Source organism: Babylonia areolata, chromosome 17, assembly GCF_041734735.1.
Source record: "Babylonia areolata isolate BAREFJ2019XMU chromosome 17, ASM4173473v1, whole genome shotgun sequence".
In the NCBI taxonomy this organism is placed as follows: domain Eukaryota; kingdom Metazoa; phylum Mollusca; class Gastropoda; order Neogastropoda; family Buccinidae; genus Babylonia; species Babylonia areolata.
In genome coordinates this window covers 16,939,557-16,956,542 of record NC_134892.1, presented here as the reverse complement: position 1 = coordinate 16,956,542, position 16,986 = coordinate 16,939,557, and the positions used below count along the sequence as shown (strand labels likewise).

Here is a 16,986-nt window from a genome sequence, read left to right as displayed (position 1 = left end):
CATGTAAGTTAGTTACACACATCACGGTAACATGACTACACGACAGTAATCAGTATTTACTATGTGAACTGAATGCATTATGTATGGGGATGTGACAGATCCAATGCCAAAATATCAAGCTTGTATATATATATATATATGAGGCAAACCTGCCACGTAGTGGGCTCTATACGCCATTCATGCAACTGTACATGTACAATAGTACAACAAATGTAATAGCAAACAACACACACACACACACACACACACACACACACACACACATATATATATATATATATATATATATATATATATATATATATATATATATATATATATATATATATATATATGTGTGTGTGTGTGTGTGTGTGTGTGTGTGTGTGTGTGTGTGTGTGTGTGTGTGTGTGTGTGTGTGCATACATCTCTCTCTCTCTATCTCCTTGTTTTATCTATCATACATATATATATATATATATGCATATATATATGCATATATATATATATATATATATATATATATATATATATATATATATATATATATCAAGACAATATTACAGTCTGCAGATATGAACCATGACATCAAAAAGCACAGAGTATACCATACAAGGACTGCACACGCACACAGGCAAACACCCCGAGGAAACACCCACCCCAACACACACTACATGGACACTTCAATGGAGGGAAAACAGGAAGGAAAGAACAGTTGACACTGGCTCAGTCATCACCCCCACACGTTGTTTTTTTCTGTCCACCCTCTGTGACCAAGCCTACATCACGCTCTGATCGCCATCAGCCTTCACCCCCTCCCTCACTACCCCCTCCCCCCATTACAGATGAAGTGATGTATTCATCATCTGACCTGCGGCCATCATACAGCTGCCATGATCCACCGCCATGGCCAGTACGGTGCAGGAAAGACAGAGATCCATGAGGGCGATACATGTACACATGGTCATTTACTGATTACTGTGCTACTGCTACATACATGTATAGATATGGTCATTTACTGATTACTGTGCTACATACATGTATAGATATGGTCATTTACTGATTACTGTGCTACTGCTACATACATGTATAGATATGGTCATTTACTGATTACTGTGCTACTGCTACATACATGTACAGACATGGTCATTTACTGATTACTGTGCTACTGCTACATACATGTATAGATATGGTGATTTACTGATTACTGTGCTACTGCTACATACATGTATAGACATGGTCATTTACTGATTACTGTGCTACAAACATGTATAGACATGGTCATTTACTGATTACTGTGTTACTGCTACATACATGTATAGACATGGTCATTTACTGATTACTGTGCTACATACATGTATAGATATGGTGATTTACTGATTACTGTGTTACTGCTACATACATGTATAGACATGGTCATTTACTGATTACTGTGTTACTGCTACATACATGTATAGATATGGTGATTTACTGATTACTGTGTTACTGCTACATACATGTATAGATATGGTGATTTACTGATTACTGTGTTACTGCTACATACATGTATAGATATGGTGATTTACTGATTACTGTGTTACTGCTACATACATGTATAGATATGGTGATTTACTGATTACTGTGTTACTGCTACATACATGTATAGATATGGTGATTTACTGATTACTGTGCTACTGCTACATACATGTAGAGACATGGTCATTTACTGATTACTGTGCTACTGCTACATACATGTAGAGACATGGTCATTTACTGATTACTGTGCTACTGCTACATACATGTAGAGACATGGTCATTTACTGATTACTGTGCTACTGCTACATACATGTAGAGACATGGTCATTTACTGATTACTGTGCTACTGCTACATACATGTAGAGACATGGTCATTTACTGATTACTGTGCTACTGCTACATACATGTATAGATATGGTCATTTACTGATTACTGTGCTACTGCTACATACATGTATAGACATGGTCATTTACTGATTACTGTGTTACTGCTACATACATGTAGAGACATGGTCATTTACTGATTACTGTGCTACATACATCCATATGGACACGACTGGTCAGATTGTTGTAGTGTGGATCTGAGGGGAAGGAAATATAGACAGACAGACAAAGAAAGAGAGAGAGAGAGAGGGAAGGAGGGAGAGAGAGAGGGGGAGAGAGAGAGAGAGAGACAGACAGACAGACAGACAGACAGATAGAGTGTGACAGAGAGAGGCAGAGAGGGTGACAGAGAGGTCAGATAGAGACAGACGAATATTACACAATTGAATTCAACTGAACTTTCTTCGACGAGGGAAGTGGATTAAGCAAAGACATACATTTTACACCCTATCCTCGGGGAAATGATAACACAAAAAACGAAATAAAACAAAACAAAAGAATAACATAATAACAAGAAAAGATTACTGAAACAATTACTGACATAGGGCACACACACAAATAAGATTTCATACAAACGCACGTAGCCTATGCACAATCACATAGCCATCCCGAATAAACAAACGCATAACACAGACACAGACACACATAGACACACAAATATATCTACACACACACACACACACACACACACACACACACATATATATATATATATATATATATATAAAGACTGTATACATACATACATACATACATACATACATACATACATCTCTGCAGTTAAATAAACAATTTACCAATATGAGAAAAATGTGACAAGTTCATGGCCAATCGTGAAATATTGTGTATGACACTTGATTATTGACTCACTTGTGTAAACAAAGTGAGTCTATGTTTTAACCCAGTGTTCGGTGTGTGTGTGTGTGTGTGTGTGTGTGTGTGTGTGTGTGTGTGTGTGTGTGTGTGTGTGTGTGGTAAACTTTAACATTGCCATTTTCTCTGGAAATACTTTGTCTGCCAATACCAAATTTGGCTTAAACATAGTACGAAAAAAATCTTCACAGTCATAAAAATAACAGGTTGTAAGTCTCCCGAATTATGTCTTATTTCCTATCATTAACGGTTTATTTCGTTGAGATTCGTTCCGAAATCCGAAAATTTATAAAACCAGCTTCCAACAGAGTTGGGCCTACTAGAAGGTATGTTGTGTTCGAAGGCGACGACCTTGTTTTCTTGTTCACAATTAAAAGGAAAGAAATACAAATTCTGGGGAGAACACATACTAACTACACGCTTATGTTATGTATCATATTTAATACAGAGCACTTTTCAACAATTAAAAAAAAAAATCTCTTCTTTTTTCTCCTCATGATTCCTTTACTGGATAAAGCGCAAAGCACAAGTGAGTCTTGAAGGCTTTGCCTCTTGTTTTGTTTTTGCTTTGGAAGAATGGTATTTTCATTAAAGCTGGTTTACATCATTTATGTATTTTCCATTTTATCAAACAAATATTCTTTGGAAGAGCTTCTGATGTCAGTCCTACTAGTTATCTGTATCACCGGGAAATATAAAACAACAACTGGAAGACAAAAAAGAGAACAAAGGAACGAAGGAAGAAAAACGACAAAACAAACAAACAAAAACAACAACAACAACAACAAAAACCTACTGATGAAGACACAGAGAGGAAGAGGAGAGGCAGGAGGAGGAGGGAAGGAAGAGGAGAGGGAGTGTGTGGGGAGGGTGGTGGATCTGGTGCTGGTGGAGGAGCGGGGGGGAGGGGGGGGGAGGGACCAGGAGAAGAGAGGACACCGCTGCTTCGTTTAGCATTTCAGTTGACTGGCCAGTCACATACATAACCTTACATGATATGTGTGTGTGTGTGTGTGTGTGTGTGTGTGTGCGCGCGCGCGTAAATATGTATACGTGGGTGTGCGTGCGTGCGTGCGAGAGAGAGAGAGAGAGAGAGAGAGAGAGTGTGTGTGTGTGTGTGTGTGTGTGTGTGTGCAGAAGGTTCATAATGAAGAGGCGGAGAACAAAGTGAGTGAGTGTGTGTAAACAGATGTGTGTGTGTGTGTGTGTGTGTGTGTGTGTGTGTGTGTGTGTGTGTGTGTGAAAGGGCTGTACATGGCGTGCTGTGTTGGCATTGTGTGCCATGACAAAGAGAAGAGGAATTAGAAAGAATTGGGTGAAAATGTCACGGCACACTAATGCATAAAGAAACCCAGACATACGTATGCACTTGCCGAATATTAAAGCACGCAACAAATGTCCATCATTAGAAAACCCACACACAAAAGAAGCATGAATGGGACTATTCCTATCTCCTTTTTCTTTATCACACAGTGTGTTCTTTTCTATTTGAATATTTCGCTTTGCTACCATCAATATTACTATCATTATTAGTATGATTAGTATGATTATTACTATTATTTTTGTTGTTGTTGTTGTTGTTGTTGTTGTTGCTGCTGTTGTTGTTTTAGTTTTTTTTGGTGTTTTTTCGGTCAATGAAGAAAACCACGTGCAGAGCACAAAGAAAAAAGTATTTTAAAGAAAAAGAAAAAAGGGGACCCCCCCCCCCTCCCAAAACAAAAACAACCCCCCCCAAAAAAAACAAACAAAAACAAACAAAAAAACCAAACCAAACAAAAAACAAAAACAAAAAACCACAAAACAACAACAAACAAACAACCCCCCCAAAAAAAACAAACAAACAACAACAAACAACGGCAACGATAATGACAATAACTACATATGAATAGGGTAGAGAACACAAGTTTTCTTTACCTGTAGAAATTAATCAAAAGACCAATGTGTATACGAAAATCTTTTTGCTTTAATATATCAACACGATGTACGTCTTGAAGCAAGGCGCGTCGCAAGCAAAATGACGACAATTTTATGTGAGTTCACACATGTTTCTTTGTGAAGGTCAAGGTATTCGTGTCAGGGTTGTGTGTCTCATCAGGGCCGTAACTCTCCGTTTTCACGTGCTCACTTTGAGTTGTGCAAGTTGTCAAAGGATGTGTCCACCTCCATGCCTTCTTCGTTTCGCAGATTATGATTTTTATGGCCTACATTTTTGTTTTGTTAAATCTTATATCGCCTTGCTTGTTCAGAATCTATAAACACGACTCACTTTGTAGGAAGAAAAGAGCTGCATAGTTTAAAAAAAATGAACAGAGGTAAAAAAAAAATCATCATTAATATACATTGATATAGCATTTCTTAAAAGCATTTCTTTAAAAAGAATGTGGAGACATCCGTCACATAATTTATCCGTACTGTCTCAAGAAATGTTTATTTATTTACTTATTTATTTATGCATTTATTAAGATGTTTTACTATAGCGCATATTCTTGAAGCTCTATGCATTTTACAATATCATGTCATTGCCAACATTGTTGCATGTTTCCATGACACTTTTCATTTATCTTTTCCTGTCCATTTGCAGGTAACCCTGTATAACGACCACAGCAGAAAGATGTTGATGAATGAATGTAAGATGGGTGAATGGTGGGGAATTAAAAAATTGTGAAAAAAAAGAGAAGAGGACCTTCCTGTGACTGAATTCACACATCGTCCTTTCTCTTCTCTTTCCTTCCTTGTTTTCACAAACCTTTTTCATCAACTCTGAAAATTAACAACAATGATGCTGGCTCTGATGGTTTTGTGGTAAGTGTCCCCCCTGCCCCTCTCTCTCCATCTGTACACACACACACACACACACACACACATATATATATAAATATATATGTACACACACACACATATAATATATATATTATATATAAATATATATCTAGATAGACGTGTGTGTGTGTGTCTGTCATTGTGTATGTGTGTCTGTGTCATTGTGTGTGTGTGTACATCAGCAGGTACACAAGTGTTAAAGTCAAACTGGTTTAATTTGGTAGGCCTTTTGTCCATACAGATGGATTTCACATACATGACGATGGCCGACTGAGTACAATTAATGAACACGTTCATTCCCGGGGGCTTCTTGAATCAAGTTTACCGTCCGAGTTTTAAAATAACACTAGACAGCAGCAATCCGGCTTGGATAATGAAGGATGTTTACAATGTTTTATGGATATGAGTTTACTGCGCAAATAATGTACTTCCGACAAATTAACAAAAAATGCATTTCCGTTTCCGTAATATCCGGGCAAAAAGGGCAGGTGATATTTTGACTGTACGAAAAAAAAAAAAAAAAAAAAAAAAAAAAATGAATGCAACGGCAAAGTACTAGTTCTCGGTCCAGTGAGTAATTTACGGACATTACGAAATTTAATAATATGAAAGTACGAGCGTAATGACAATGTCTGACAATACATTGAATAGATATTATAAAATGTATGTGTTTCGATGGCAGAATGCCAGTCTTGTGCACAAGAGTCAATTAGGCGCACACGACCATCTTTTGTTCTCAGCCAGAAAACCACCATTTCTAAAAGCAACATCTGACTTATTCAGATTGACAATAAATCGCTTTGCAGTGTCAATACAAAAAAACAAGTCTGGAGAATAAACTTCACCCTGTTTTAAACCGCTAGGACAAAGACAAATGGCATCGTGCTCCCAGTCAACATGAGGCCAACTGACACCAAAAAACACTCCGCCTGTCTCCCCTCTCCCCTCCACCGACAACACCCTTTCACCCCTTTCACACAGCAGGCCCGATTTATGACGCTGTCATCGCCTCTGCTGCTGGCTGCGGACTCACACTGCAGGCAGCCAGTGGACTGCTCACACCCCTGGCTTGTCATGGCTTACTGGCACACAGTCGACTGCGAATCATGTTTTTACACGAGGTATATTGCTGGTTAAATTCTGTACAGAATCACGCGCACTTGAATCGTACCGGCAAACAAACAATCCGAATGTCAACTGCAGCGTGACTAATGATGGAGGAAAGCAACAGAAAACTTTGCTGGCTGACGTCACACGGGGAAAGACCCGATGTAGAGTTCAGTCTCTAAGCTGTTCTCCGCGGTCAGCTGGTCCTGTGAAACAGCTGGGAGAGAAAAGACACACTGTGACACACTATGACACACTATGACACACTACCCGTTTCACCAACCTCATCTAACGGACTGCCGGCCACACTGACTAACGGACTGCCGGCCACACTGACTAACGGACTGCCGGCCACACTGACTAACGGACTGCCGGACTGTCAGCCTGCCAGCCACACTGACTAACGGACTGTCAGCCACACTGACTAACGGACTAACAGCCACACTGACTAACGGACTGCCGGACTGTCAGCCACACTGACTAACGGACTGCCGGACTGTCAGCCACACTGACTAACGGACTGCCAGCCACACTGACTAACGGACTGCCAGCCACACTGACTAACGGACTGCCAGCCACACTGACTAACGGACTGCCGGACTGTCAGCCACACTGACTAACGGACTGCCGGACTGTCAGCCACACTGACTAACGGACTGTCAGCCACACTGACTAACGGACTGCCAGCCACACTGACTAACGGACTGCCGGACTGTCAGCCACACTGACTAACGGACTGCCAGCCACACTGACTAACGGACTGCCAGCCACACAAGGCAAGCTGACAAACGGTTGACGGGTGCTGACTGACCAGTCGGGGTCAAAGTTGTAAAAAAGAACAACGAAAAATCGAATCATAAGAAATGTTATTGTGCAGTCATGTGATTTCACAGTGCGGTTATGGTTAGGTTTGTTATATATTTTGTTTCTATGGAAACCATGACGTCTGTTGTATCCGCAGTGGAGCCGGCCACCCATGTGTGGTGTTGTGGCCTGGTGGAAACTCGTCCGCTTGTGAAGCGAGAGAAAAGCGCACTGGTTCGAATCCCACGCTTGCCAGTTATTTCTCCCCCTCTCCTAGACCTCGAGTGATGGTCTGGACGCTAGTCATTTGGATGAGACGATAAACAGCATGTATTTAATGCATGTAAAAGAACCCACGGCAATGAGAGGTTTATTTCTGGCTAAATTCTGTTGAAAAATACACATTGATAGAAAAACACTCACGTTCAGGCAGGAAAAAAACATGGTGCTGAACTGTAGCGATACGCTGTCCCTGATGACAGCAGCCTGAATTTCACATCTCTCTCTCTCTCCCTCTCTCTCTCTCTATACATACATACATACATACATACATACATATATATATATATATATATATATATATATATATATATATATATATATATATATACGCTGTGACAAAGTGTAAAACAATACAATACAATACAGTATGTCGCTCAGTGGATGGAAGGTGAGATTCAAACCATGAGTACAGCGGGGTGTTCAAACCATGAGTACAGCGGGGTGTTCAAACCATGAGTACAGCGGGGTGTTCAAACCATGAGTACAACGGGGTGTTCAAACCATGAGTACAGCGGGGTGTTGGTGTTCAAACCATGAGTACAGCGGGGTGTTCAAACCATGAGTACAGCGGGGTGTTCAAACCATGAGTACAGCGGGGTGTTCAAACCATGAGTACAACGGGGTGTGCAAACCATGAGTACAGCAGGGTGTTGGTGTTCAAACCATGAGTACAGCGGGGTGTTGGTGTTCAAACCATGAGTACAGCAGGGTGTTGGTGTTCAAACCATGAGTACAGCGGGATGTTGGTGTTCAAACCATGAGTACAACTGTGTGTTGGTGTTCAAACCATGAGTACAGCTGTGTGTTGATGTTCAAACCATGAGTACAGCAGGGTGTTGGTGTTCAAACCATGAGTACAGCCGGGTGTTCAAACCATGAGTACAACGGGGTGTTCAAACCATGAGTACAGCGGTGTGTTGGTGTTCAAACCATGAGTACAGCGGGGTGTTCAAACCATGAGTACAACGGGGTGTTCAAACCATGAGTACAGTGGGGTGTTCAAACCATGAGTACAGCGGGGTGTTCAAACCATGAGTACAGCAGGGTGTTGGTGTTCAAACCATGAGTACAGCGGGGTGTTGGTGTTCAAACCATGAGTACAGCGGGGTGTTCAAACCATGAGTACAGCGGGGTGTTCAAACCATGAGTACAGCTGTGTGTTGATGTTCAAACCATGAGTACAGCAGGGTTTTGATGTTCAAACCATGAGTACAGCTGTGTGTTGATGTTTAAACCATGAGTACAGCAGGGTGTTGATGTTCAAACCATGAGTACAGCTGTGTGTTGATGTTCAAACCATGAGTACAGCGGGGTGTTGGTGTTCAAACCATGAGTACAGCGGGGTGTTCAAACCATGAGTACAGCGGGGTGTTGGTGTTCAAACCATGAGTACAGCGGGGTGTTCAAACCATGAGTACAGCGGGGTGTTGGTGTTCAAACCATGAGTACAGCTGTGTGTTGATGTTCAAACCATGAGTACAGCAGGGTGTTGGTGTTCAAACCATGAGTACAGCGGGGTGTTGGTGTTCAAACCATGAGTACAGCGGGGTGTTCAAACCATGAGTACTGCGGAGTGTTCAAACCATGAGTACAGCAGGGTGTTGGTGTTCAAACCATGAGTACAGCTGTGTGTTGGTGTTCAAACCATGAGTACAGCGGGGTGTTGATGTTCAAACCATGAGTACAGCGGGGTGTTGATGTTCAAACCATGAGTACAGCTGTGTGTTGGTGTTCAAACCATGAGTACAGCTGTGTGTTGATGTTCAAACCATGAGTACAGCAGGGTGTTGGTGTTCAAACCATGAGTACAGCAGGGTGTTGGTGTTCAAACCATGAGTACAGCGGGGTGTTCAAACCATGAGTACAGCGGGGTGTTCAAACCATGAGTACAGCGGGGTGTTCAAACCATGAGTACAACGGGGTGTTCAAACCGTGAGTACAGCTGTGTGTTGGTGTTCAAACCATGAGTACAGCTGTGTGTTGATGTTCAAACCATGAGTACAGCAGGGTGTTGGTGTTCAAACCATGAGTACAGCGGGGTGTTCAAACCATGAGTACAGCGGGGTGTTCAAACCATGAGTACAGCGGGGTGTTGGTGTTCAAACCATGAGTACAGCAGGGTGTTGGTGTTCAAACCATGAGTACAGCGGGGTGTTGGTGTTCAAACCATGAGTACAGCGGGGTGTTCAAACCATGAATACAGCGGGGTGTTGATATTCAAACCATGAGTACAGCGGGGTGTTCAAACCATGAGTACAGCGGGGTGTTCAAACCATGAGTACAGCGGAGTGTGTGGGACAGACACGGCTGCTGCAACAGGTGGCACAGCCTTTTAATTAAGGTCTGTATGGTTTCCTCAGTCCGGTCTTTAAACGGCCAGGCCCTGTAGTCTTTAAACGGCCAGGTATTCAGTTTTTCAACGGCCAGTACATCGATGCCTCAGGACGTGTAGTTGGTGACAAGCTGTCGACCTTTAGTTATGATTTCCACATGCTTCACATAAAATCTGTCCACAACCAGTTTATGGAAGCCAAAGATAATTTAACACGTGCCGAACAAACACTGACACCCGCCACACGCCGAAGGACAGTCACTCACGTGAACACACAACTTTTCTCTGTGACCTGCTGTGGAAATGCAACAGTCCGTTCTTGTATGCACGAGTAAGTCGGGACCTGCAGCAAACGCCCTTCAGTGTACCAAGCCAAACACTGCTCTTTTCACCAGTCTCACCCACACAGCCTGGCCCAAACCACGTTGTTGTGTTCATCTTCTATCGCTGCCTGCCTTGCCTTCCGTCATGTCGCTTCACACCGCGTGTTGCCCACTGTCAGACTTCACGTGGTCATTCTGCCGAACCACAGGAAAGAGTTCTGGTCCAAATCTGGCACAACTTTCTGATTTACTGCGCCGCATTTATCACTCTCTTCACTGTGTTGTGTTGACAATGGTAAAAACTGTTTATGGCAAAAAAAAAGAAAGAAAAAAAAAAAAAGAAAGAAAAAAAAAAGAAAAAAAAAGTTAACTGTATCCAGAAATGTCGATTTAATAAAATAATGTCCTGCAACATAAATATTTCTCTGAAATTAAAGAGTTGAACACACAAAATGGCCGCTGCGAGGATTTAAAAATTGATCAATAGAATTCCAGGGGTGGGGTGGGTGCTGTTCGTTTTCTGTTAAAGAAATGTGTTAACATTGTACTTTTTTAGTTGTGTGTAATGTTATACTTTTATCTTGGCAGACGTGTACCATTGTACTTTTAATTTCCATTTTACTGATGTGTATATTTTGAACGTTTCCACTTTTACAAATAATTTACAAGTTTGTAACACTGTACTTTTCTACATGATATCATTGATGTGTAATGCTGTACTTTTCTATAAAAAAAATACTTTACAAATGTGTAACATTGTACTTTTCTATTTTCACAAAAGGTGAACGTGTGTATCTTAATCACCCCCTGTGACACAGCACCCGTTTGACATCACACAGTGTGAGCGCCTATCAGAAATGGACACCTACATACAGATATGTTTTAATGACATCCAACACGCTGTTCAAAACACAGACTGTTTATACTTATGATTTTCGACAGCGTGTGAACCAGTTTAACAGGGACAATCAACTACATCCATCAAAACACTGGGAACCTTAAAAACCCATTACCGGAAAAAAGCAAAATCTCTCTATATTAGTATATATATCGGGAAAGCATGGAGCAGAGCGTGGTGTGTGGAACAGGGAAAGCTGATTCCTGTCTCCTCCTCACTGACCTGTCACAGCTGCAGTCTGCTCCACACACAGCCACACCCCGTGGTTTTCAGACACACCTGTGTGCTTCAGGCAGCAGCGGGTCACACATCATCACACGGCCTGTACTGTACGGTCTGTGTTCACAGGCAGTCTCCATGTTGGTGTTTCCTTCACCCTCCCATCCCCTGCACACCCATACCCCCCACCTCCCTGCCGCTTCCGAGCCCATGGGAGAGAGACAGAGACAGAGAGAGAAGAGCATTATCTGCACAGATTTTGGAAAACTATGTGTTTTGATTAACTCAGTACACTGACTGATGACTATCAGCCACACACACACACACACACACACAACTACCTCAGTGCAATTTTACAATTGAACAACGACAAAACCACCATTCCTATCCCCTAAAACACACACACACACACACACACACACACACACACACACACACACGCACGTACACACACACACATTGATGAAAACTGTTGGGGTGGGGAAGGAGCAAGTGTGTACGTGGTCGTTGCTTAATTTGTTTGTTGCTTTCTTTCTCTCCCTCTCTCTTGAAATGATTATTTCTAACATACCTTTTTGGCCAGGGAGAAAGGCACGTACACAGGACTTGAATTAAAAATAAAAAACAAAAAGCAAAAAACTATGTGTTCCATGATCTTGTATGGAATTGAGGCCACATAAAAAGAAAGAAAGATAGCACACACACACACACACACACACACACACACACACACACACACACACACACACACACACATTGCTGGAAACTGTCGACACTTGAGATGATATCAAAAAGTCAGGGATGTGAGGCTTTTGCATGTGGCAAGATACTACAGGATCAACAGTTAACTGCTAATGTACTTTGTACATTGCTCATGTACACTGCAAATGTACGATTTCTTTAAAAAAAAAATTTGTTGAACAGTCAGTTGGTTTATTGTTATAGTTGTTAGTTACTCAATTTAATGATGTTATATTGTTTCATCACTTAATGTCATCACTTTAAAAAAAAATCTTCACCCACTAATTCACATTATCTAACATCAGACTTTATAGACATTTTCTGAAACTGAAACACACACACACACACACACACACACACACACACACACACACACACACACACACACACAAGAAGAAAAAAAAAAGGAGAGAATTATCTGTCTGTTTATAAACAGTGAAGTGAACGCGTATTTATGTAACCGAACAGAATAAAGAATACCAGGACATCGCTGTCATGATAGATGTTACACAATGAAGAATGTCAATGAACTTAATGAACTGATGGTATTAATTTGTATAATTACTGTTCGTGCTCTTTGAACCCTCTTCTCCTTTTCTCTCTCTCTGTTAAAAACAAATGTGTGGGAAATGATTTGAGAGACTAGAAAGGGTGTGCCAAACAGTGAGCTGGCCGACAGGTCTCAACATATTAAAGGAGAGTTGCGCCGATACACTTGTCGGAATATAATGAACATCAAAGATAACTCTTCAAATACACACTGCTGGGGATATTCACACAAACATATCAGTGCGCGCACACGTGTGTAATGTATGTATGTATGTATGTATGTATGTATGTGTGTGTGTGTGTGTGTGTGTGTGTGTGTGTGTGTGTGTGTGAGAGAGAGAGAGAGAGAGAGAGAGAGAGAGAGAGAGCACTGCCCTGTTTGCAGAGGAGGTACGTATCGAAGACATAGGAAATGTCAAAATAATGGTGAAATGGAACGTCATGGACACAGAATTTCGTAATTAAAGAACAAACAAAGATTTAAGCTTTATCAGTCCCAAAGTAATCCTTTCAATGAAAACAAATTTTATATGTCACGTATTTTCTTCAGTTTTCTCTCATTATCAAGACAACAAATAAATATTCCTACAGAGCAAGTATGAACTTATTGCCATGTTGTATAAGCAACACAATTTCTTACAAAAAAAAAAGAAAAAAAAGAAGAAAAAAAAAGAAAGAAAACAAACAAACAAACAAACAAAACAAAACAAAAAAACCAAGAAGAATTGTATGCGTTCAGTTATGTTACACTGAGTACTTTTTCTCTGATAAACCGAAACACGGGTCATGCTGACAGGAAATGACTTTCGTTTTCTGCTGCATTACAGAAAGGGTAGGAGTTTTATATCTGATTTTTCTGTGTATCATTTGTGTGAGTAAATATCACTGTGCCAAGTCTGAATTCAGCACGGACAGTACGAGATTTAATGACTGTAACGTCTGAAAGTTTATTTTTCTTCTTTTTTCTCTCCCCTGGTTGCAACACTGGAGAGAGAGAGAGAGAGAGAGAGAGAGTTCATGGTGAATGTGCGAGCGAATGAACCAGTGACTAAATTTGTGTGTGTGTGTGTGTGTGTGTGTGTGTGTGTGTGTGTGTGTGTGTGTGTGCCACGGTGTGCGTGCGTGCGTGTGTGTGTGTGTGTGTGTGTGTGTGTGTGTGTGTGTGTGTGTGTGTGCCAGTGCCTGAGTGCTTGCGTGTCTGTGTGTGCGCGCATGTGTGTGAGTATTATTGTGTGTGTGTGTGTGTGTGTGTGTGTGTGTGTGTGTGTGTGTGTGTGTGTGACAGTGCTTGTTGTATCAAAAATAAGTGTGTGTACGGAAAATAACTGTCCTGGACATGTGATGACAGCATTCATCCACTGTCCTGGACGTCTTTTGTGCACACTACAGAAATACAGTTCACGAGGTTTTCATCACGACACTACAGAAATACAGTTCACGAGGTTTTCCATCACGACACTACAGAAATACAGTTCACGAGGTTTTCCATCACGACACTACAGAAATACAGTTCACGAGGTTTCCATCACGACACTACAGAAATACAGTTCACTTGGTTTTCCATCACGACACTACAGAAATACAGTTCACTTGGTTTTCCATCACGACACTACAGAAATACAGTTCACTTGGTTTTCCATCACGACACTACAGAAATACAGTTCACTTGGTTTTCCATCACGACACTACAGAAATACAGTTCACTTGGTTTTCCATCACGACACTACAGAAATACAGTTCACTTGGTTTTCCATCACGACACTACAGAAATACAGTTCACGAGGTTTCCATCACGACACTACAGAAATACAGTTCACTTGGTTTTCCATCACGACACTACAGAAATACAGTTCACGAGGTTTCCATCACGACACTACAGAAATACAGTTCACGAGGTTTCCATCACGACACTACAGAAATACAGTTCACGAGGTTTCCATCACGACACTACAGAAATACAGTTCACGAGGTTTTCCATCACGACACTACAGAAATACAGTTCACGAGGTTTCCATCACGACACTACAGAAATACAGTTCACGAGGTTTCCATCACGACACTACAGAAAAACAGTTCACGAGGTTTCCATCACGACACTACAGAAATACAGTTCACTTGGTTTTCCATCACGACACTACAGAAATACAGTTCACGAGGTTTTCATCACGACACTACAGAAATACAGTTCACGAGGTTTCCATCACGACACTACAGAAATACAGTTCACGAGGTTTCCATCACGACACTACAGAAATACAGTTCACGAGGTTTCCATCACGACACTACAGAAATACAGTTCACTTGGTGTTGCATCGCGGTTTTGTCTTTGTTTGCTTAGTTGTTGGTTTTTTTGTTGTTGTTGTTTTTGTTTGTTTTGCCGGACTGTTGTTATCTTATTTATCTATCGATATATCTAATTATCATATTCTTGTGGGATTGCCAGACTCTGACATGTGTTTCTACATATTTACCAAATATTTGACTGTAGAACTTTCTTCTCCTCCACTCCATGTGTGACTGGCAGAGTGAACCTCCACGCCTTGTGAACACTGCTCATTCCGTCTTGAGGGGAAATATTGTGGATATTACCAGATAATTTTATTTTAATTTAGATATTTACCAAAGATATAAGCTCGTCCGTTTCTGAGGGGAAATATTGTGGATATTACCAGATATTTAGATATTTACCAAAGATATAAGTTCGTTCGTCTTGAGGGGAAATATTGTGGATATTGCCAGATATTTAGATATTTACCAAAGGTATAAGTTCGTTCGCTTCAGCGAAAATGCCCCCCCCCCCCTCTCCCCCTTCCCCCCACCCTCTTTTGCCCTGCATGTGCGCCTGTTGTGTTCATTTATTTTAGAATACCTTTCTGTTTGTATGGTGGGGTATATAATCGTGAAGAAGAATATCACACTGACGCTATTTATCAAAGATACCAGACGAGGAAGAACGCTGAAACCCTCACCTGAAGCCAGGAGCGATGGTGGGATTAGTCCACGTTGTGTGTCAGTGTGGCTGGCTGTCACTCACAGATGTTGCACGAACAAACACACGCACGCGCTCAAAGCATCCCACACAGCACGGACCGTCCACACGCCGTACATGTCCCCGCTTCAGGTGAACTACTCCACTCGTGCTGTGAGCAGCCCGACGTGCATCACTGAACGACAGGTGGAACTGTCCGTACTCCTCAGTGTGGAATGGTCCACAGAATCCCAACAGACCGGACAGGGGGCAGTGGTCAGCACTATCCACAGCGGGGCACACGCCGTCAGTGTGGTTAGCTCTGTCACACATCCACTCACATGCCGCCTGACGGCCAGACTGCCGGGCCTTCACCTGACGGAACACTGCCAGGACACACACACACACACACACACACGTTTGAACCACGCGTGAAACAGACAGGCGACGCACGGAACACACACACGCGACTCGCTGAGACCACGAGCGAGCGGGGAGAGAGAGAGAGAGAGAGAGGGAGTGTGGGACGGCAGGGCGGGCTTCACGTCAGACTTGAGTAGCACATCAGCCACTGCGGGAAGTGAGCACAGTGAGTTGTGGGCTGTGGGGGACAGAGGGGAAATAATGTGGAGGCTGGTGCAGCGCTGTTCCCTCTTTCAAGAGCAGGCTCAGCGCGCGTTAAAAAATATTTTTAAGATATAATAATAAAAATGAGATGAAACGATTCACTTCCTAAGTATCATTCACAGCACAAAAAATAGTATATCGCACACAACACACAACACACACACACCACGCACACACCACTAGAATCTACCCAAAAGCTAAAACCAAAACAGAGTATCAACAGACATTTCTTTCTCCACCACATGTTTATTATTCATATTCTTCACTTTATTTATATTTCAGCTTAGTTTTGTTCAAAACTCGTATATGTTCACGTCTTAACTTCTAGTCAGTTATGATGACATCCGTCACATTCAGTATGTACATGTATCAGGACAGGATTTTATTTAAGATTTTCTTGTTGTCCTGTTCATCGATATCTGTGTTGTGACATGTTCCAAATAAAATACTGTTTGAACCATTTAAAAAGGTACAATTGAGATGAACTATACATTGCACACATGACACAAGCTTCACCCACTCGGGTGAAATAAAACATTACAGACACTTCACATGCCGTAACCAGT

At 41.7% G+C, this 16,986-nt stretch overlaps 1 protein-coding gene across 5 annotated transcripts in view; it reads right to left on the bottom strand.

Annotated features, from left to right (window-relative positions):
* Positions 1–16,179, bottom strand: part of LOC143291690 (nephrin-like) — a 154,827-nt gene extending 138,648 nt beyond the window's left edge. For all 5 annotated transcript variants that reach the window (XM_076601709.1, XM_076601710.1, XM_076601712.1 and 2 more), the window contains exon 1: positions 15,795–16,179. The gene's annotated coding sequence lies outside the window, so the exon portion shown is untranslated. The remainder of the gene's footprint in view (positions 1–15,794) is intronic.
* Between the last annotated feature and the right edge of the window lie 807 nt (positions 16,180–16,986).